We start from the raw sequence: 18,737 nt of genomic DNA, 5'->3' as shown, positions 1-18,737 counted from the left end.
AATTGACAGCTGCCACTTGCTGAGTTATATTCACAGCGGTTAAGCTTTTTATACACATCGGTCAATCTCACCGCTTGTCTTACAATCTATATTAAAACTTATTTAGGACTTAACATCGTCTATGCCATGATGTTTTCTTACAATAAACTTGAACTGGAACAGACTTGTGAATGTCGGCAAAAAAATCAGCTCAGTCTTTAGGTGGAAATTGCCCTCTAGGGGAGAAAAGTGGAAAGTATTACAAGGTTGTCTTTTGGAAATTTTGAGCTACAGTTCTTACATTCATTGGAAAGAATGGACATGAAACCATCACAGCGGTCCAATTAAACTTCAGATTCAGACAGCAACAGTGTTTGCCCACAATGTGAAAAAAACTATACCTCAAGTTCTTATGTAATCTTATTCAGTAACAAGCTTTCTTTTGTCAACAGCTCCTAGACCTTTAACACTTTGCTTTTGAATTTGAATCAAACTTCCCTTAGGTCAGCCACACTAATCTCCAACACTAATCTAATTCACCAATCATTGTTATTTATACTCATTGGATTATAATAATTATAGTGTTCGTTCATCTCCGGGCTAAACTGAATAACGGCTGTTCGGGTCCAGAGGGGCCTGAAGACTACTTGTCCTGAAGGTACCATGACCTTTTTCGGGTCCCGTCCCGTCACAACACCACCCAGGGCCCCAATGGGTGACGACACAACCCTTTTTGAGGAATGTGAAATCTGAATATAGCACAATAAAGTTTCCTGTCCTATGGGAGATATCGGGTTTCCTGCAACCTTGTCCGCAGCGTAGCTTAATTGCCCCAGGGAAATGGGATCCGTCATGGAACAGACTGTGTAATCCCAGTAGCTGGAGTGGAGATGATGGGTTCCTGGCTCTGGCTCATGTGGTTTATCAGCCCTTTATTGGCTGCCAGGGAATGGCACTGGTTTCAGAGAGCTAAGATGCGTATGTTTATTTCTGTGTGGGCATCTGAATGCATGTATTTGCAAGTATGTTTCGAGTATGTTCTTGATGAAGAGATTCGTTTTTGGTGTGTGTTCGCACTGTTTATTACTGAAGGAACGCAGCGAAGGCTTACTGCATGTGTCCGCATTTGTGTTGCTCGTGTGCCCTCGAGTTTGAGGTCTTCATGGAACGGACAGACTGACCGACAAATGAGCATCAAAAAGGATTTCTAAATCCGCTGATTTTGTCTGTTCTGTGATTACCAGTCCCACCCTCCCCCCGTGCTGGAATCAAAGATGGCCTCCCATGTCATAGCTCGCCACATCAGGGTCCTGCCGTAGTGTTATTTCCACGTCCTGGCAAACGCTCGGGATCGTTCTGTGCCGTGCCTAACGTGTGGGGTGGTGCCGTTCCTACTCCGGCTCACTTGCCCTTTCGGCGGCTCCTCCTTCAGTGTCTCCCTGCCGCTGGAAACAGCGCGTGGCAGAATAGCCCCGAGGAACCAATCTGTTTGAAGTGTGGGTGAGTCCGCACCTATTCCTGAGGGAGCTCCCTGGCCTTTGTCCTTATCGGGAGGGAGGTGGGGAGAGAGACACTCGCGGCTGTCAGCCTTCGGCGTAGCCGCAGCTTGTCCGGCATGCGGGACGGCAGATTAACACAATTACCCGCCCCTGTTGCGCGGGTTGTTTTTGTCCCTGCCTTTTAGCGTGGTGACACGCCGCAAGGCTGTACGTCGGGAGCGGCCGTTTATTGATGGGGGTCACGAGCACTTTCCGAGAAGTGTTTTAAACGGTAACCTGCCATCGCGCTGTAAATTAATTGAGCACGGGTGCCGGGGCGCTGTGACACGGAGAGCGCAGCTGACTGGGTAGGTCAGCCGGGCTGCTGACAGGGGCGAAGTTGAGCGTCGGGCGGTGATTTCGGGGGATATGCCTGGTGCACCTGCATTGCGCTGAGATAAAAAAGTGTTGGAATTTCTTCTGAGAATGACCGTTCTCAGGTCAAATCTTACCTGGAACAGGCAAATTTGGTAGAGTGAGCTCTAGGAGTAGGCTGTAACAGGGATAATTGATTTATAATATGGGAGTGTGGGGATCTGGGACCTAGTAACTGTGGGATCGGAGAAGATTAGGAAAGATTATGCCAATGATGCTGGTCACAGCAATGTAATCACTCAGTAGATCAAACTATTTTTGCCATAATATGCCAACTTATTACATTATTGGCATTTGGCAGACACTCCTATCCAGAGTGACGTACAGTTGATTAGACTAAGCAGGAGACAATCCCCCCTGGAGCAATGCAGGGTTAAGGGCCTTACTCAAGGGCCCAACAGCTGTGCGGATCTTATCATGGTTACACTGGAAATCGAACCACCGACCTTGCAGGTCCCAGTCACATACCTTAACCACTACACTACAGGCCTTTTATGGACTTTTAACGGAAGCAGGATGAAATAGTAGGTTTAGCGGGATGAAATTAATTACAAATAATTTTTTGCCATTCCGCTAAAAAAAGAAAAAACCTAAGAGATGATTTCTGTAAACATATATATATGTTCACCATGATGGCAAGAGCGTACCAGCTTATTAGCCTACAGGTTATGCAGATAGCGTGACCCACACATGAACTTTACCTTTAGGCTACCTAACTGTATACCCTGCAGACAAAACAATAACATGGCTTGCTGTTTTTCAGTCTCTTTGATACCATGAAGGTAGCTCTGGAAAGAAGGAAGAAAGAAAGAGAGAAAGAGTGCAATTGGGCTCCATATTTTGTCTAGGCAACAGGAATACAATTTAGAATCCTTCATTAAATGTTCAGAATTTACAAACTTTCCAAACTGACAGCCATAATATAGACACCATAATACAAACACCGTTGATATGTGAAAAAAACAAACCTGCTGAGCCATTTCAGTGTACGATACTAATCAATTGAATCATATGAATCATTTTATTTTTATTTAGTGCATTTCACACCAATATTAGGTTTGGATATCTTACTCTAGAACCAGGTCCAATATTATAGCATTAGTTAACATTTTGCCAATACAGTCTTTGCGATATACATACTTTGCTATTTTGGTAACATTGATTGACACCATATTCCTCTTTTGAAATACATTTTTTTAGCATCACAATCATTTTGAGGCAATATGTCCATACAGATATTGGTGCTATTCTTGACTCTGAACTAGAACATAACAAGGAATGAAAGCTGGGATGAAGGATGTGAATCTCAACAAACAAACAGCATGTATGTTGTTCTTGTGGCAATAATGACACTGAAAGCATGCCTGTTCATAGTAGCCATGCATTAGTTAGTGATGCTGAATAGAAGCACCCTTGTACAGAACAACTTAACCAGTCTTATTTCAAAATGCAAATATCAATATGTCACTTTCCATGAAAATAAGACCAAACTCTGATGCAAAATAGCAGCATAATAGTTACACCCTTCTCTTCAGTGCCCTCCATGTCTCAGCAAGTTATTTCTGAATTTAATATTTAATATTGAAAAGATCATAATGGATGTGCTTTGAGTTTTATTTCACTTTTTATTACACCTGGCGACAACGTTTGGTTTTTCATCGGTAATGACACCTGCCCGTGTACTTGACCCGCTTTTCTTGTTTCCTATTTTTATCTGTAGAATTGAGCCGGGCACTGTGCTAGCAGTTTATTTTCACAGTTTACTGTGTCGGGTAGAGGATCATGTTCTACAACACACTGCCTGCTTTTACAACGCAAGTGCAGGCAGCTGCCTCAGTTTATGTGTTGCACAGCTGCCACACGATTGGCTGATTAGATAATCGCATGAGTAAGTAGATGGACAGGTGTTCCCAATAAAGTGGTCAGTGAGTGTGTACATTTATCAGTTAATCTCTCACTTAATCTGTAAACTGGGATTATGCTATATGAACGCTGACTTGCGGAAAGAACAACAGCAGAAGGGGATCCATTTTGTTCAGTTTGAAGGGGAACGGGCGGTTGGTATTGCAGTCGTGGCAGTTATCCTCGGCCGTCACTGAGTCCGCGCGGCTGTGGCAGGCAGTGTTCAGAGCGCCGTTGCTCTCCGAGGGGTAGAGGGGCTAATTGTGTTAAGTTTATGTGTTGTGGCTCAGGGCCACAGTCGGGGACAGGAGCGTACCCTAACCTCTGGCCCCTTCTCTGCAAGCTCAGGCTGCGAGCCCGGCCTTGTCATTCTGCCAAAGGAGTTAAGAGCTAAATTAAACCCATTATCTTCCCTGTAAATCAGTCCTGTGCTAATACTATGGCGATGTCCGCACCTATAACTCAACTAGAACTGAAGAGGGCGGGTCTGTGCAGTTGGAAGGGGAGGGGGGGGGGGGGCAGTGGTGCACTCCAAAGGCACACACCCACATTATCTGCAAGTCATGAAAGTCACTTTTAAATTTCCGGGAATAAGACATAAGAGCCACCCAACCCCCCCCCCCCCCCCTAACTTTCCAAGGGGGGGGGGGGGGGTGGGGGGGGTGGTCACATACAGCATTGTGGCAACAAGCACACCTGTCAGCATTTAGATATTGATTTGTTCCAGATATCACTTGTCCTAATAAATCACTGGAAGAGGAGTAATGGAATCTATGGGGTAAGCATCAGAGCATTGTTGAATAGGAACGCCCAATTTAAAAATCAGATTCTGTTATTTACAAAATGTTTCCAGTTGGGTGACTTGAATCCACCTGCCCCCTGCTGTTTCACTGTGTGGGCATCAAGAGACACAAGGCACTCCACCAAATGAATACTATACTGATAATGATCTGAGGTCACAGATTCTACACTCAAATGACTGCAGTTAATGCAGATTTTGTTTTGTGAAGAGTGAGCTTGACCATAGAAGACAACTGCAAAGGAACGTATAGTGGCGATATTGCAGATGCAGTGAAGAATCAGGGTGCATTAACAATACGTGTGTGTGTGTGTGTGTGTGTGTGTGTGTGTGCCCATGCATGCGTATATACTGTACGTGTTATGTGTTTGTTGTGCATGTGAATTCGGTGGTTTCTGATTGGTGTGTGTGCTTGTATGCGAGTGCGCCTGCTATCTGTAAGTAAAATGAGGAATTGAAAGATGAAGGATAAAAATGACACTAACTGATTTAATCAGACAATTAACTGCTGGACAGTAATTATCATAATATTTTAAATACAGGAATTCTAAGGCAAAAGGTTTTCCTCACCCTGCCAGTTCCTCACCATACAGCACACAGCCAGACTGTGAAATAAAGCAGTGATGGCCTGTAGCGTAGTAGTTAAGGCACGTCACTGGGACCCGCACGGTCGGTGGTTCGATCCCCAGTGTAGCCACAATAAGATCCACACAGCTGTTGGGCCCTTGAGCAAGGCCCTTAACCCTGCATTGCTCCAGGGGAGGGTTGTCTCCTGCTTAGTCAACTCAACTGTAAGTCACTTTGGATAAAAGCGTCAGCCAAATGACGTGTAATTAAATGATGGTCAGTCAGATATTGTCTGGTGTGCAGTACATGCAGTGATTGTAACTGTTGTCGATAGTCAGTGATTCTGATTCTCTGGTGGGGTTAAGGATTTTCAGGGGCTGGTCCAGCACTACTGACATTAGAGCAGCGTGGCAGAATGTGTTTTTCCTGCGATACGAGAGGAGTGGGTTACGTGCGTGTCCTTCAGGGAGGCCTGCAGCGGGTGGGTGCACTGGGCGAGCTGGTTTTATATTTATTTGCTTTGGACCTGAGGGGAATGCCGGCGGTATTGATATAGAAGGCCGTGGAGTCTGGTGCTGGGAGAGTGTGGGGTATTGATTTAAGGGATTATAATGCCCAGAATGCCAGCTTCGCCGCGGAGATGTTTTCAGGCGGTTATATTAAATAAGAGCGGGATTTATGGCGGTTCCATGACTGCAGTCGTATGGAATCTGCCAGCCTGCTCGGTTTAATAGCCGCTGCTTAACGTGACTCCTGTTCGAGAGCAGGGATGGCGGTGTTGGCGCTATGAATGTCCAGTCATACATCACTCTGACAGTGCAGAGGAGCCCTCTCAAAGCCGCTATTCTGGGCACATGACTGTCCTTTGGGAAACAGGTTCTGCAGAAACACTTACAAGCCATTGTCCCCGGACTCCCTCTTTTTTTTTTTTATGCAGCCATGTTTGGAATATTTATTTTGCGTATTTGCAAAGAAATTAAATCTCGTATAATTACCTTATTATATCGCAAAAGAGTCATGTTTTCCGCAGAGAGTGCCAGTGAGGGAGGTAAACTATCTTCTTGGTTTAATTAATGGAACCCCAGAAGTTGTGTTTGGTTGTGAATGGTTCAAGTCACATTGAAGACATTACAAATGGTGGCTATACCCTCTCCGTACAGTCTTACTCCCAATGACTGTCATTAATGTGTCTGTTTTTTCACAAACTCCTCAGAGCTGTTAGCAAGTTACACCAAATATAACATGGTGGTGTGTTTGCCCAGCACGTGAAAATAATGACATAATGCTCATTCCTAGACCACTCTCATTCACATCATGCTAAAAAGCTGCACCTCTCAGTGTAAAACCACAGGGAGTCACATCAGTGGGTAGCAGATACACCTAAAGGGTAGTGATGTTCTTATGGCACCAGGAAGCCAAGCCCTTTCTCTAAAGCTGCCACTATTCTATACTCAATACATCTGATTTCGCTGATGCAGTAAGTACTGTTCTTCATACTGCAGATTTCACTGATGCAGTCAAAGGTTTTGGGTTGTTTGGCTGTAAATGCTGTAGGGTTTGCAAATAATCAATCAGTGAAGGCATTTTTACAAACCCCTTTGTTAAATTACAATTACAATAACTTTATTCCATAGGATCAGAGGCCTGTGATGTGGATGCATATTGCTATAAAGCAGTCTGGAGAAGGTGGCTGCTTCCAAGAGCAAAAGCCAAGGACTGGCTTTCATTGACTTTAAGGCAAAAGATGATTCCACTGGGGCTTGAACCCAGGACCTTCTGCGTGTAAAGCAGACGTGATAACCACTACACTATGGAACCGACAGGAGACGCTCGCTCACAAAAAATGTTTTTGTTTTAAATTTTATGTTTGTTTCCATTGCAAAGTGTAATGACTTCTTGAAGTCTTGGTACCTGGCTGCCAACCTGCTGTGATGGCCAACAGGTTAAAGTGTTGGACTTGAAAGCCAATGAGGTTTCCCTGTGCAGGTTAGAACCCAGCGCGAGCCTTCTTTAAGGGTTATCTACTAAGCGCATGGAGACAAGCAGAACGCACTCGCTTCCAAAGAGCACTGCAATAACGGGGTTTCCCTTTCCAACCATGTGTGTTCACACTTTGAATCCACTGCACCAGCATTTAAAGCAGTCTGGACTTGTTTCATGTGCAAACACGAGCTGAAAAACAAGCTTGATGTGCAGCTTTAAGACGTACAGTGGGCACATTGGTTGCCATTGAAACCCAAGATTCAGAAGCAAATGAGTTTAGGGGCAAAAAAATACACAGCAGGCAGCCATTTTCCTCCACACATTCCCATGCAAGGTATTGTAGGATAGCAGTCAGCCCAGAAGTACCTGTTGATGAGAACCATCAGAATTTAGGCTTGCTGATGTATTGTCATATTTCAGTTGGGAGAGCAGTTCTTAGCATTGCGCTAATGTGGTGCCTGCGGGGGCTGTGATGGCAGAGTGGTTAAGGCGTTGGACTTCAAATCCAATGGGGTTTACCCGCGCAGGTTCGAACCCAGCTCGCAGCGTAAGCCTTCTTTAAGGGTTTTCGACAAAATCTATGGAAACAAGCAGAATGCACTAGCTTCCAATGAGCACTGCAATAACTGGATTTCCCTTTCCGAGCAAGCGTGTTGACACTTTGAATCCACTGGGGCAGCATTTAAAGCAGTCTGGACTTGATTCATCTCTTCATCTCAAACACGAGCTGAAAAACATGCTTGATGTGCAGGTTTTTAACACGTACAGTGGGCCCATTGATTCCCATTGAAACCCAAGATTCAGAAGCAAATGAGTTTAGGTCCAAAGAAATACACAGCAGGCAACCATTTTCCTCCACGCTTTCACAAGCAAGGTATTGTAGGATTGCGGTCAGGCTTGAAGTACCTGTTGATGAGTTCTATCAAAATTTAGGCTTGTGGAGGTTTTGTCATGTTTCAGTTGGGACAGCACTTCTTTACATTGCGCTACAATCGCACACGGGCGCTGTGATGGCCGAGTGGTTAAGGCGTTGGACTTGAAACCCAATGGGGTCTCCCCGCGCAGGTTCGAACCCTGCTTGCAGCGTTTCTTTGGTTCTTTTGGTTCTTTTGGTTCTCATGGTCCATTTTTTAGGGTTGAGGAAATTAACAGGTGCAGGCACACAGATTAGTGAGCTGCTTCCAAGAGCAAAAGCCAAGGACTGGCTTTCTTTGACTTTCAGGCAAAGGAATGATTCCACAGGGGCTTGAAGCCAGGACCTTCTGCTTGTAAAGCAGACATGAGAAGCGGCACACTATGGAACGTCCATGAAGCTGGTGCTCACAACAACTTTTGCAGAAAGATTTTATGGTTGTTTCCCTTTCAAAGTGTAATGACTTCTTGAAGCCTTTGTGCCCAAAGGCCTATGTGCTGTGATGGCTGTGAGGTTAAGGCGTTGGACAGGAAATCCAATTTTGATTCAATTGATTCAGATTGAAATCCAAGATTCAGAAGCAAATGAGTTTAGGTGCAAAAAAATACACAGCAGGCAGCCATTTCCCTCCACACATTCACATGCAAGGTATTGTGGGATAGCAGTCAGGCCTGAACTACCTGTTGATGAGTACTATCAAAATTTAGGCTTGTGGAGGTATGGTTATATTTCAGTTGGGACGGCAGTTCTTAGCTTAGCGCTAACCTGGCACCCTTGGGAGCTGTGATGGCCGAGTGGTTATCGCTTTGCATTGGTTCTTTTGGTTCTTTTGGTTCCTTTTTAATGGGTGAGGAAATGAAGAAGTGCAGGCACAAAGACAAGTGCCAAGAGCAAAAGCCAAGGACTGGCTATCATTGACTTTAAGGCAGAAGAATGATTCCACTGGGGTTTGAACCCAGGACCTTCTGCGAGTAAAGCAGACGTGATAACCGCTACACTATGGAACCCACAGGATGTATTTGCTCACAACAACTTTTGCAGAAAGATTTAATGTGATGGTTCTTTTTCAAGGGGTGAGGAAATGAACAAGTGCAGACAGCCAACCTGCTGTGATGGCCGAGAGGTTAAGGCGTTGGACTCGAAATCCAATGGGGTTTCCCCGCGCAGGTTCGAACCCTGCTCGCAGCGTAAGCCTTCTTTAAGGGTTTTCGACAAAATCTATGGAAACAAGCAGAATGCACTAGCTTCCAATGAGCACTGCAATAACCGATTTCCCTTTCCGAGCAAGCGTGTTGACACTTTGAATCCACTGCATCGGCATTTAAAGCAGTCTGGACTTGATTCATCTCAAACACGAGCTTAAAAACAAGCTTGATGTGCAGGTTTTTAACACATACAGTGGGCCCATTGATTCCCATTGAAATCCAAGATTCAGAAGCAAATGAGTTTAGGTCCAAAGAAATACACAGCAGGCAACCATTTTCCTCCACACTTTCACATGCAAGGTATTGTGGGATTGCAGTCAGGCTTGAAGTACCTGTTGATGAGTTCTATGAAAATGTAGCCTTGTGGAGGTTTTGTCATGTTTCAGTTGGGACAGCACTTCTTTGCATTGCGCTAAGTCAGTACACGCGTGCTGCGATGGCCGAGTGGTTAAGGCGTTGGACTTGAAATCCAATGGGGTCTCCCCGCGCAGGTTCGAACCCTGCTTGCAGCGTTTCTTTGGTTCTTTTGGTTCTTTTGGTTCTTTTGGTTCTTGTGGTTCTCATGGTCCATTTTTTAGGGTTGAGGAAATTAACAGGTGCAGGCACACAGATTAGTGAGCTGCTTCCAAGAGCAAAAGCCAAGGACTGGCTTTCTTTGACTTTCAGGCAAAGGAATGATTCCACAGGGGCTTGAAGCCAGGACCTTCTGCTTGTAAAGCAGACATGAGAAGCGGCACACTATGGAACGTCCATGAAGCTGGTGCTCACAACAACTTTTGCAGAAAGATTTTATGGTTGTTTCCCTTTCAAAGTGTAATGACTTCTTGAAGCCTTTGTGCCCAAAGGCCTATGTGCTGTGATGGCTGTGAGCTTAAGGCGTTGGACAGGAAATCCAATTTTGATTCAATTGATTCAGATGGAAATCCAAGATTCAGAAGCAAATGAGTTTAGGTGCAAAAAAATACACAGCAGGCAGCCATTTTCCTCCACACATTCACATGCAAGGTATTGTGGGATAGCAGTCAGGCCTGAACTACCTGTTGATGAGTACTATCAAAATTTAGGCTTGTGGAGGTATGGTTATATTTCAGTTGGGACGGCAGTTCTTAGCTTAGCGCTAACCTGGCACCCTTGGGAGCTGTGATGGCCGAGTGGTTATCGCTTTGCATTGGTTCTTTTGGTTCTTTTGGTTCCTTTTTAATGGGTGAGGAAATGAAGAAGTGCAGGCACAAAGACAAGTGCCAAGAGCAAAAGCCAAGGACTGGCTATCATTGACTTTAAGGCAGAAGAATGATTCCACTGGGGTTTGAACCCAGGACCTTCTGCGTGTAAAGCAGACGTGATAACCGCTACACTATGGAACCCACAGGATGTGTGTGCTCACAACAACTTTTGCAGAAAGATTTAATGTGATGGTTCTTTTTCAAGGGGTGAGGAAATGAACAAGTGCAGCCAGCCAGCCTGCTGTGATGGCCGAGAGGTTAAGGCGTTGGACTCGAAATCCAATGGGGTTTCCCCGCGCAGGTTCGAACCCTGCTCGCAGCGTAAGCCTTCTTTAAGGGTTTTCGACAAAATCTATGGAAACAAGCAGAATGCACTAGCTTCCAATGAGCACTGCAATAACCGATTTCCCTTTCCGAGCAAGCTTGTTGACACTTTGAATCCACTGCATCGGCATTTAAAGCAGTCTGGACTTGATTCATCTCAAACACGAGCTTAAAAACAAGCTTGATGTGCAGGTTTTTAACACATACAGTGGGCCCATTGATTCCCATTGAAATCCAAGATTCAGAAGCAAATGAGTTTAGGTCCAAAGAAATACACAGCAGGCAACCATTTTCCTCCACACTTTCACATGCAAGGTATTGTGGGATTGCAGTCAGGCTTGAAGTACCTGTTGATGAGTTCTATGAAAATGTAGCCTTGTGGAGGTTTTGTCATGTTTCAGTTGGGACAGCACTTCTTTGCATTGCGCTAAGTCAGTACACGCGTCCTGCGATGGCCGAGTGGTTAAGGCGTTGGACTTGAAATCCAATGGGGTCTCCCCGCGCAGGTTCGAACCCTGCTTGCAGCGTTTCTTTGGTTCTTTTGGTTCTTTTGGTTCTCATGGTCCATTTTTTAGGGTTGAGGAAATTAACAGGTGCAGGCACACAGATTAGTGAGCTGCTTCCAAGAGCAAAAGCCAAGGACTGGCTTTCTTTGACTTTCAGGCAAAGGAATGATTCCACAGGGGCTTGAAGCCAGGACCTTCTGCTTGTAAAGCAGACATGAGAAGCGGCACACTATGGAACGTCCATGAAGCTGGTGCTCACAACAACTTTTGCAGAAAGATTTTATGGTTGTTTCCCTTTCAAAGTGTAATGACTTCTTGAAGCCTTTGTGCCCAAAGGCCTATGTGCTGTGATGGCTGTGAGGTTAAGGCGTTGGACAGGAAATCCAATTCTGATTCAATTGATTCAGATTGAAATCCAAGATTCAGAAGCAAATGAGTTTAGGTGCAAAAAAATACACAGCAGGCAGCCATTTTCCTCCACACATTCACATGCAAGGTATTGTGGGATAGCAGTCAGGCCTGAACTACCTGTTGATGAGTACTATCAAAATTTAGGCTTGTGGAGGTATGGTTATATTTCAGTTGGGACGGCAGTTCTTAGCTTAGCGCTAACCTGGCACCCTTGGGAGCTGTGATGGCCGAGTGGTTATCGCTTTGCATTGGTTCTTTTGGTTCTTTTGGTTCCTTTTTAATGGGTGAGGAAATGAAGAAGTGCAGGCACAAAGACAAGTGCCAAGAGCAAAAGCCGAGGACTGGCTATCATTGACTTTAAGGCAGAAGAATGATTCCACTGGGGTTTGAACCCAGGACCTTCTGCTTGTAAAGCAGACGTGATAACCGCTACACTATGGAACCCACAGGATGTGTGTGCTCACAACAACTTTTGCAGAAAGATTTAATGTGATGGTTCTTTTTCAAGGGGTGAGGAAATGAACAAGTGCAGGCAGCCAACCTGCTGTGATGGCCGAGAGGTTAAGGCGTTGGACTCGAAATCCAATGGGGTTTCCCCGCGCAGGTTCGAACCCTGCTCGCAGCGTAAGCCTTCTTTAAGGGTTTTCGACAAAATCTATGGAAACAAGCAGAATGCACTAGCTTCCAATGAGCACTGCAATAACCGATTTCCCTTTCCGAGCAAGCGTGTTGACACTTTGAATCCACTGCATCGGCATTTAAAGCAGTCTGGACTTGATTCATCTCAAACACGAGCTTAAAAACAAGCTTGATGTGCAGGTTTTTAACACATACAGTGGGCCCATTGATTCCCATTGAAATCCAAGATTCAGAAGCAAATGAGTTTAGGTCCAAAGAAATACACAGCAGGCAACCATTTTCCTCCACACTTTCACATGCAAGGTATTGTGGGATTGCAGTCAGGCTTGAAGTACCTGTTGATGAGTTCTATGAAAATGTAGCCTTGTGGAGGTTTTGTCATGTTTCAGTTGGGACAGCACTTCTTTGCATTGCGCTAAGTCAGTACACGCGTGCTGCGATGGCCGAGTGGTTAAGGCGTTGGACTTGAAATCCAATGGGGTCTCCCCGCGCAGGTTCGAACCCTGCTTGCAGCGTTTCTTTGGTTCTTTTGGTTCTTTTGGTTCTCATGGTCCATTTTTTAGGGTTGAGGAAATTAACAGGTGCAGGCACACAGATTAGTGAGCTGCTTCCAAGAGCAAAAGCCAAGGACTGGCTTTCTTTGACTTTCAGGCAAAGGAATGATTCCACAGGGGCTTGAAGCCAGGACCTTCTGCTTGTAAAGCAGACATGAGAAGCGGCACACTATGGAACGTCCATGAAGCTGGTGCTCACAACAACTTTTGCAGAAAGATTTTATGGTTGTTTCCCTTTCAAAGTGTAATGACTTCTTGAAGCCTTTGTGCCCAAAGGCCTATGTGCTGTGATGGCTGTGAGGTTAAGGCGTTGGACAGGAAATCCAATTCTGATTCAATTGATTCAGATTGAAATCCAAGATTCAGAAGCAAATGAGTTTAGGTGCAAAAAAATACACAGCAGGCAGCCATTTTCCTCCACACATTCACATGCAAGGTATTGTGGGATAGCAGTCAGGCCTGAACTACCTGTTGATGAGTACTATCAAAATTTAGGCTTGTGGAGGTATGGTTATATTTCAGTTGGGACGGCAGTTCTTAGCTTAGCGCTAACCTGGCACCCTTGGGAGCTGTGATGGCCGAGTGGTTATCGCTTTGCATTGGTTCTTTTGGTTCTTTTGGTTCCTTTTTAATGGGTGAGGAAATGAAGAAGTGCAGGCACAAAGACAAGTGCCAAGAGCAAAAGCCAAGGACTGGCTATCATTGACTTTAAGGCAGAAGAATGATTCCACTGGGGTTTGAACCCAGGACCTTCTGCGTGTAAAGCAGACGTGATAACCGCTACACTATGGAACCCACAGGATGTGTGTGCTCACAACAACTTTTGCAGAAAGATTTAATGTGATGGTTCTTTTTCAAGGGGTGAGGAAATGAACAAGTGCAGACAGCCAACCTGCTGTGATGGCCGAGAGGTTAAGGCGTTGGACTCGAAATCCAATGGGGTTTCCCCGCGCAGGTTCGAACCCTGCTCGCAGCGTAAGCCTTCTTTAAGGGTTTTCGACAAAATCTATGGAAACAAGCAGAATGCACTAGCTTCCAATGAGCACTGCAATAACCGATTTCCCTTTCCGAGCAAGCGTGTTGACACTTTGAATCCACTGCATCGGCATTTAAAGCAGTCTGGACTTGATTCATCTCAAACACGAGCTTAAAAACAAGCTTGATGTGCAGGTTTTTAACACATACAGTGGGCCCATTGATTCCCATTGAAATCCAAGACTCAGAAGCAAATGAGTTTAGGTCCAAGGAAATACACAGCAGGCAACCATTTTCCTCCACACTTTCACATGCAAGGTATTGTGGGATTGCAGTCAGGCTTGAAGTACCTGTTGATGAGTTCTATGAAAATGTAGCCTTGTGGAGGTTTTGTCATGTTTCAGTTGGGACAGCACTTCTTTGCATTGCGCTACCATCACACACGGGCGCTGTGATGGCCGAGTGGTTAAGGCGTTGGACTTGAAATCCAATGGGTTCTCCCCGCGCAGGTTCGAACCCTGCTTGCAGCGTTTGTTTGGTTCTTTTGGTTCTTTTGGTTCTCATGGTCCATTTTTTAGGGTTGAGGAAATTAACAGGTGCAGGCACACAGATTAGTGAGCTGCTTCCAAGAGCAAAAGCCAAGGACTGGCTTTCTTTGACTTTCAGGCAAAGGAATGATTCCACAGGGGCTTGAAGCCAGGACCTTCTGCTTGTAAAGCAGACATGAGAAGCGGCACACTATGGAACGTCCATGAAGCTGGTGCTCACAACAACTTTTGCAGAAAGATTTTATGGTTGTTTCCCTTTCAAAGTGTAATGACTTCTTGAAGCCTTTGTGCCCAAGGCCTATGTGCTGTGATGGCTGTGAGGTTAAGGCGTTGGACAGGAAATCCAATTCTGATTCAATTGATTCAGATTGAAATCCAAGATTCAGAAGCAAATGAGTTTAGGTGCAAAAAAATACACAGCAGGCAGCCATTTTCCTCCACACATTCACATGCAAGGTATTGTGGGATAGCAGTCAGGCCTGAACTACCTGTTGATGAGTACTATCAAAATTTAGGCTTGTGGAGGTATGGTTATATTTCAGTTGGGACGGCAGTTCTTAGCTTAGCGCTAACCTGGCACCCTTGGGAGCTGTGATGGCCGAGTGGTTATCGCTTTGCATTGGTTCTTTTGGTTCTTTTGGTTCCTTTTTAATGGGTGAGGAAATGAAGAAGTGCAGGCACAAAGACAAGTGCCAAGAGCAAAAGCCAAGGACTGGCTATCATTGACTTTAAGGCAGAAGAATGATTCCACTGGGGTTTGAACCCAGGACCTTCTGCGTGTAAAGCAGACGTGATAACCGCTACACTATGGAACCCACAGGATGTATGTGCTCACAACAACTTTTGCAGAAAGATTTAATGTGATGGTTCTTTTTCAAGGGGTGAGGAAATGAACAAGTGCAGACAGCCAACCTGCTGTGATGGCCGAGAGGTTAAGGCGTTGGACTCGAAATCCAATGGGGTTTCCCCGCGCAGGTTCGAACCCTGCTCGCAGCGTAAGCCTTCTTTAAGGGTTTTCGACAAAATCTATGGAAACAAGCAGAATGCACTAGCTTCCAATGAGCACTGCAATAACCGATTTCCCTTTCCGAGCAAGCGTGTTGACACTTTGAATCCACTGCATCGGCATTTAAAGCAGTCTGGACTTGATTCATCTCAAACACGAGCTTAAAAACAAGCTTGATGTGCAGGTTTTTAACACATACAGTGGGCCCATTGATTCCCATTGAAATCCAAGATTCAGAAGCAAATGAGTTTAGGTCCAAAGAAATACACAGCAGGCAACCATTTTCCTCCACACTTTCACATGCAAGGTATTGTGGGATTGCAGTCAGGCTTGAAGTACCTGTTGATGAGTTCTATGAAAATGTAGCCTTGTGGAGGTTTTGTCATGTTTCAGTTGGGACAGCACTTCTTTGCATTGCGCTAAGTCAGTACACGCGTGCTGCGATGGCCGAGTGGTTAAGGCGTTGGACTTGAAATCCAATGGGGTCTCCCCGCGCAGGTTCGAACCCTGCTTGCAGCGTTTCTTTGGTTCTTTTGGTTCTTTTGGTTCTCATGGTCCATTTTTTAGGGTTGAGGAAATTAACAGGTGCAGGCACACAGATTAGTGAGCTGCTTCCAAGAGCAAAAGCCAAGGACTGGCTTTCTTTGACTTTCAGGCAAAGGAATGATTCCACAGGGGCTTGAAGCCAGGACCTTCTGCTTGTAAAGCAGACATGAGAAGCGGCACACTATGGAACGTCCATGAAGCTGGTGCTCACAACAACTTTTGCAGAAAGATTTTATGGTTGTTTCCCTTTCAAAGTGTAATGACTTCTTGAAGCCTTTGTGCCCAAAGGCCTATGTGCTGTGATGGCTGTGAGGTTAAGGCATTGGACAGGAAATCCAATTCTGATTCAATTGATTCAGATTGAAATCCAAGATTCAGAAGCAAATGAGTTTAGGTGCAAAAAAATACACAGCAGGCAGCCATTTTCCTCCACACATTCACATGCAAGGTATTGTGGGATAGCAGTCAGGCCTGAACTACCTGTTGATGAGTACTATCAAAATTTAGGCTTGTGGAGGTATGGTTATATTTCAGTTGGGACGGCAGTTCTTAGCTTAGCGCTAACCTGGCACCCTTGGGAGCTGTGATGGCCGAGTGGTTATCGCTTTGCATTGGTTCTTTTGGTTCTTTTGGTTCCTTTTTAATGGGTGAGGAAATGAAGAAGTGCAGGCACAAAGACAAGTGCCAAGAGCAAAAGCCAAGGACTGGCTATCATTGACTTTAAGGCAGAAGAATGATTCCACTGGGGTTTGAACCCAGGACCTTCTGCGTGTAAAGCAGACGTGATAACCGCTACACTATGGAACCCACAGGATGTATTTGCTCACAACAACTTTTGCAGAAAGATTTAATGTGATGGTTCTTTTTCAAGGGGTGAGGAAATGAACAAGTGCAGACAGCCAACCTGCTGTGATGGCCGAGAGGTTAAGGCGTTGGACTCGAAATCCCATGGGGTTTCCCCGCGCAGGTTCGAACCCTGCTCGCAGCGTAAGCCTTCTTTAAGGGTTTTCGACAAAATCTATGGAAACAAGCAGAATGCACTAGCTTCCAATGAGCACTGCAATAACCGATTTCCCTTTCCGAGCAAGCGTGTTGACACTTTGAATCCACTGCATCGGCATTTAAAGCAGTCTGGACTTGATTCATCTCAAACACGAGCTTAAAAACAAGCTTGATGTGCAGGTTTTTAACACATACAGTGGGCCCATTGATTCCCATTGAAATCCAAGACTCAGAAGCAAATGAGTTTAGGTCCAAGGAAATACACAGCAGGACACCATTTTCCTCCACACTTTCACATGCAAGGTATTGTGGGATTGCAGTCAGGCTTGAAGTACCTGTTGATGAGTTCTATGAAAATGTAGCCTTGTGGAGGTTTTGTCATGTTTCAGTTGGGACAGCACTTCTTTGCATTGCGCTACCATCACACCCGGGCGCTGTGATGGCCGAGTGGTTAAGGCGTTGGACTTGAAATCCAATGGGTTCTCCCCGCGCAGGTTCGAACCCTGCTTGCAGCTTTTGTTTGGTTCTTTTGGTTCTTTTGGTTCTTTTGGTTCTCATGGTCCATTTTTTAGGGTTGAGGAAATTAACAGGTGCAGGCACACAGATTAGTGAGCTGCTTCCAAGAGCAAAAGCCAAGGACTGGCTTTCTTTGACTTTCAGGCAAAGGAATGATTCCACAGGGGCTTGAAGCCAGGACCTTCTGCTTGTAAAGCAGACATGAGAAGCGGCACACTATGGAACGTCCATGAAGCTGGTGCTCACAACAACTTTTGCAGAAAGATTTTATGGTTGTTTCCCTTTCAAAGTGTAATGACTTCTTGAAGCCTTTGTGCCCAAAGGCCTATGTGCTGTGATGGCTGTGAGGTTAAGGCGTTGGACAGGAAATCCAATTCTGATTCAATTGATTCAGATTGAAATCCAAGATTCAGAAGCAAACGAGTTTAGGTGCAAAAAAATACACAGCAGGCAGCCATTTTCCTCCACACATTCACATGCAAGGTATTGTGGGATAGCAGTCAGGCCTGAACTACCTGTTGATGAGTACTATCAAAATTTAGGCTTGTGGAGGTATGGTTATATTTCAGTTGGGACGGCAGTTCTTAGCTTAGCGCTAACCTGGCACCCTTGGGAGCTGTGATGGCCGAGTGGTTATCGCTTTGCATTGGTTCTTTTGGTTCCTTTTTAATGGGTGAGGAAATGAAGAAGTGCAGGCACAAAGACAAGTGCCAAGAGCAAAAGCCAAGGACTGGCTATCATTGACTTTAAGGCAGAAGAATGATTCCACTGGGGTTTGAACCCAGGACCTTCTGCGTGTAAAGCAGACGTGATAACCGCTACACTATGGAACCCACAGGATGTGTGTGCTCACAACAACTTTTACAGAAAGATTTAATGTGATGGTTCTTTTTCAAGGGGTGAGGAAATGAACAAGTGAAGGGAGCCAACCTGCTGTGATGGCCGAGAGGTTAAGGCGTTGGACTCGAAATCCAATGGGGTTTCTCCGCGCAGGTTCGAACCCTGCTCGCAGCGTAAGCCTTCTTTAAGGGTTTTCGACAAAATCTATGGAAACAAGCAGAATGCACTAGCTTCCAATGAGCACTGCAACAACCGATTTCCCTTTCCGAGCACGCGTGTTGACACTTTGAATCCACTGCATCGGCATTTAAAGCAGTCTGGACTTGATTCATCTCAAACACGAGCTGAAAAACAAGCTTGATGTGCAGGTTTTTAACACATACAGT

General features: G+C 45.2%; 22 non-coding genes across 22 annotated transcripts; 14 read left to right on the top strand and 8 right to left on the bottom strand.

Annotated features, from left to right (window-relative positions):
* Positions 1–6,905: 6,905 nt before the first annotated feature.
* Positions 6,906–6,978, bottom strand: trnav-uac (transfer RNA valine (anticodon UAC)). The gene has a single exon. It is a non-coding gene; the product is annotated as a tRNA-Val (tRNA).
* Positions 6,979–8,147: 1,169 nt separating this feature from the next.
* Positions 8,148–8,229, top strand: trnas-uga (transfer RNA serine (anticodon UGA)). Its single transcript has one exon. It is a non-coding gene; the product is annotated as a tRNA-Ser (tRNA).
* A 761-nt stretch (positions 8,230–8,990) lies between these two features.
* trnav-uac (transfer RNA valine (anticodon UAC)) lies at positions 8,991–9,063 on the bottom strand. Its single transcript has one exon. It is a non-coding gene; the product is annotated as a tRNA-Val (tRNA).
* A 99-nt stretch (positions 9,064–9,162) lies between these two features.
* On the top strand, positions 9,163–9,244 carry trnas-cga (transfer RNA serine (anticodon CGA)). Its single transcript has one exon. It is a non-coding gene; the product is annotated as a tRNA-Ser (tRNA).
* A 447-nt stretch (positions 9,245–9,691) lies between these two features.
* trnas-uga (transfer RNA serine (anticodon UGA)) lies at positions 9,692–9,773 on the top strand. The gene has a single exon. It is a non-coding gene; the product is annotated as a tRNA-Ser (tRNA).
* Positions 9,774–10,552: 779 nt separating this feature from the next.
* On the bottom strand, positions 10,553–10,625 carry trnav-uac (transfer RNA valine (anticodon UAC)). Its single transcript has one exon. It is a non-coding gene; the product is annotated as a tRNA-Val (tRNA).
* Positions 10,626–10,724: 99 nt separating this feature from the next.
* On the top strand, positions 10,725–10,806 carry trnas-cga (transfer RNA serine (anticodon CGA)). Its single transcript has one exon. It is a non-coding gene; the product is annotated as a tRNA-Ser (tRNA).
* Positions 10,807–11,253: 447 nt separating this feature from the next.
* trnas-uga (transfer RNA serine (anticodon UGA)) lies at positions 11,254–11,335 on the top strand. Its single transcript has one exon. It is a non-coding gene; the product is annotated as a tRNA-Ser (tRNA).
* Positions 11,336–12,096: 761 nt separating this feature from the next.
* trnav-uac (transfer RNA valine (anticodon UAC)) lies at positions 12,097–12,169 on the bottom strand. The gene has a single exon. It is a non-coding gene; the product is annotated as a tRNA-Val (tRNA).
* A 99-nt stretch (positions 12,170–12,268) lies between these two features.
* On the top strand, positions 12,269–12,350 carry trnas-cga (transfer RNA serine (anticodon CGA)). Its single transcript has one exon. It is a non-coding gene; the product is annotated as a tRNA-Ser (tRNA).
* Positions 12,351–12,797: 447 nt separating this feature from the next.
* Positions 12,798–12,879, top strand: trnas-uga (transfer RNA serine (anticodon UGA)). Its single transcript has one exon. It is a non-coding gene; the product is annotated as a tRNA-Ser (tRNA).
* Positions 12,880–13,640: 761 nt separating this feature from the next.
* trnav-uac (transfer RNA valine (anticodon UAC)) lies at positions 13,641–13,713 on the bottom strand. The gene has a single exon. It is a non-coding gene; the product is annotated as a tRNA-Val (tRNA).
* A 99-nt stretch (positions 13,714–13,812) lies between these two features.
* On the top strand, positions 13,813–13,894 carry trnas-cga (transfer RNA serine (anticodon CGA)). Its single transcript has one exon. It is a non-coding gene; the product is annotated as a tRNA-Ser (tRNA).
* Positions 13,895–14,341: 447 nt separating this feature from the next.
* Positions 14,342–14,423, top strand: trnas-uga (transfer RNA serine (anticodon UGA)). Its single transcript has one exon. It is a non-coding gene; the product is annotated as a tRNA-Ser (tRNA).
* A 760-nt stretch (positions 14,424–15,183) lies between these two features.
* trnav-uac (transfer RNA valine (anticodon UAC)) lies at positions 15,184–15,256 on the bottom strand. The gene has a single exon. It is a non-coding gene; the product is annotated as a tRNA-Val (tRNA).
* Positions 15,257–15,355: 99 nt separating this feature from the next.
* trnas-cga (transfer RNA serine (anticodon CGA)) lies at positions 15,356–15,437 on the top strand. The gene has a single exon. It is a non-coding gene; the product is annotated as a tRNA-Ser (tRNA).
* A 447-nt stretch (positions 15,438–15,884) lies between these two features.
* trnas-uga (transfer RNA serine (anticodon UGA)) lies at positions 15,885–15,966 on the top strand. The gene has a single exon. It is a non-coding gene; the product is annotated as a tRNA-Ser (tRNA).
* Positions 15,967–16,727: 761 nt separating this feature from the next.
* Positions 16,728–16,800, bottom strand: trnav-uac (transfer RNA valine (anticodon UAC)). The gene has a single exon. It is a non-coding gene; the product is annotated as a tRNA-Val (tRNA).
* A 99-nt stretch (positions 16,801–16,899) lies between these two features.
* On the top strand, positions 16,900–16,981 carry trnas-cga (transfer RNA serine (anticodon CGA)). The gene has a single exon. It is a non-coding gene; the product is annotated as a tRNA-Ser (tRNA).
* Positions 16,982–17,428: 447 nt separating this feature from the next.
* trnas-uga (transfer RNA serine (anticodon UGA)) lies at positions 17,429–17,510 on the top strand. The gene has a single exon. It is a non-coding gene; the product is annotated as a tRNA-Ser (tRNA).
* A 761-nt stretch (positions 17,511–18,271) lies between these two features.
* Positions 18,272–18,344, bottom strand: trnav-uac (transfer RNA valine (anticodon UAC)). The gene has a single exon. It is a non-coding gene; the product is annotated as a tRNA-Val (tRNA).
* A 99-nt stretch (positions 18,345–18,443) lies between these two features.
* trnas-cga (transfer RNA serine (anticodon CGA)) lies at positions 18,444–18,525 on the top strand. Its single transcript has one exon. It is a non-coding gene; the product is annotated as a tRNA-Ser (tRNA).
* Positions 18,526–18,737: the final 212 nt, after the last annotated feature.

This window comes from Conger conger, chromosome 7 (genome assembly GCF_963514075.1).
Source record: "Conger conger chromosome 7, fConCon1.1, whole genome shotgun sequence".
NCBI classification, from domain to species: Eukaryota; Metazoa; Chordata; class Actinopteri; order Anguilliformes; family Congridae; genus Conger; species Conger conger.
This window is presented reverse-complemented; position numbering and strand designations above follow the sequence as displayed.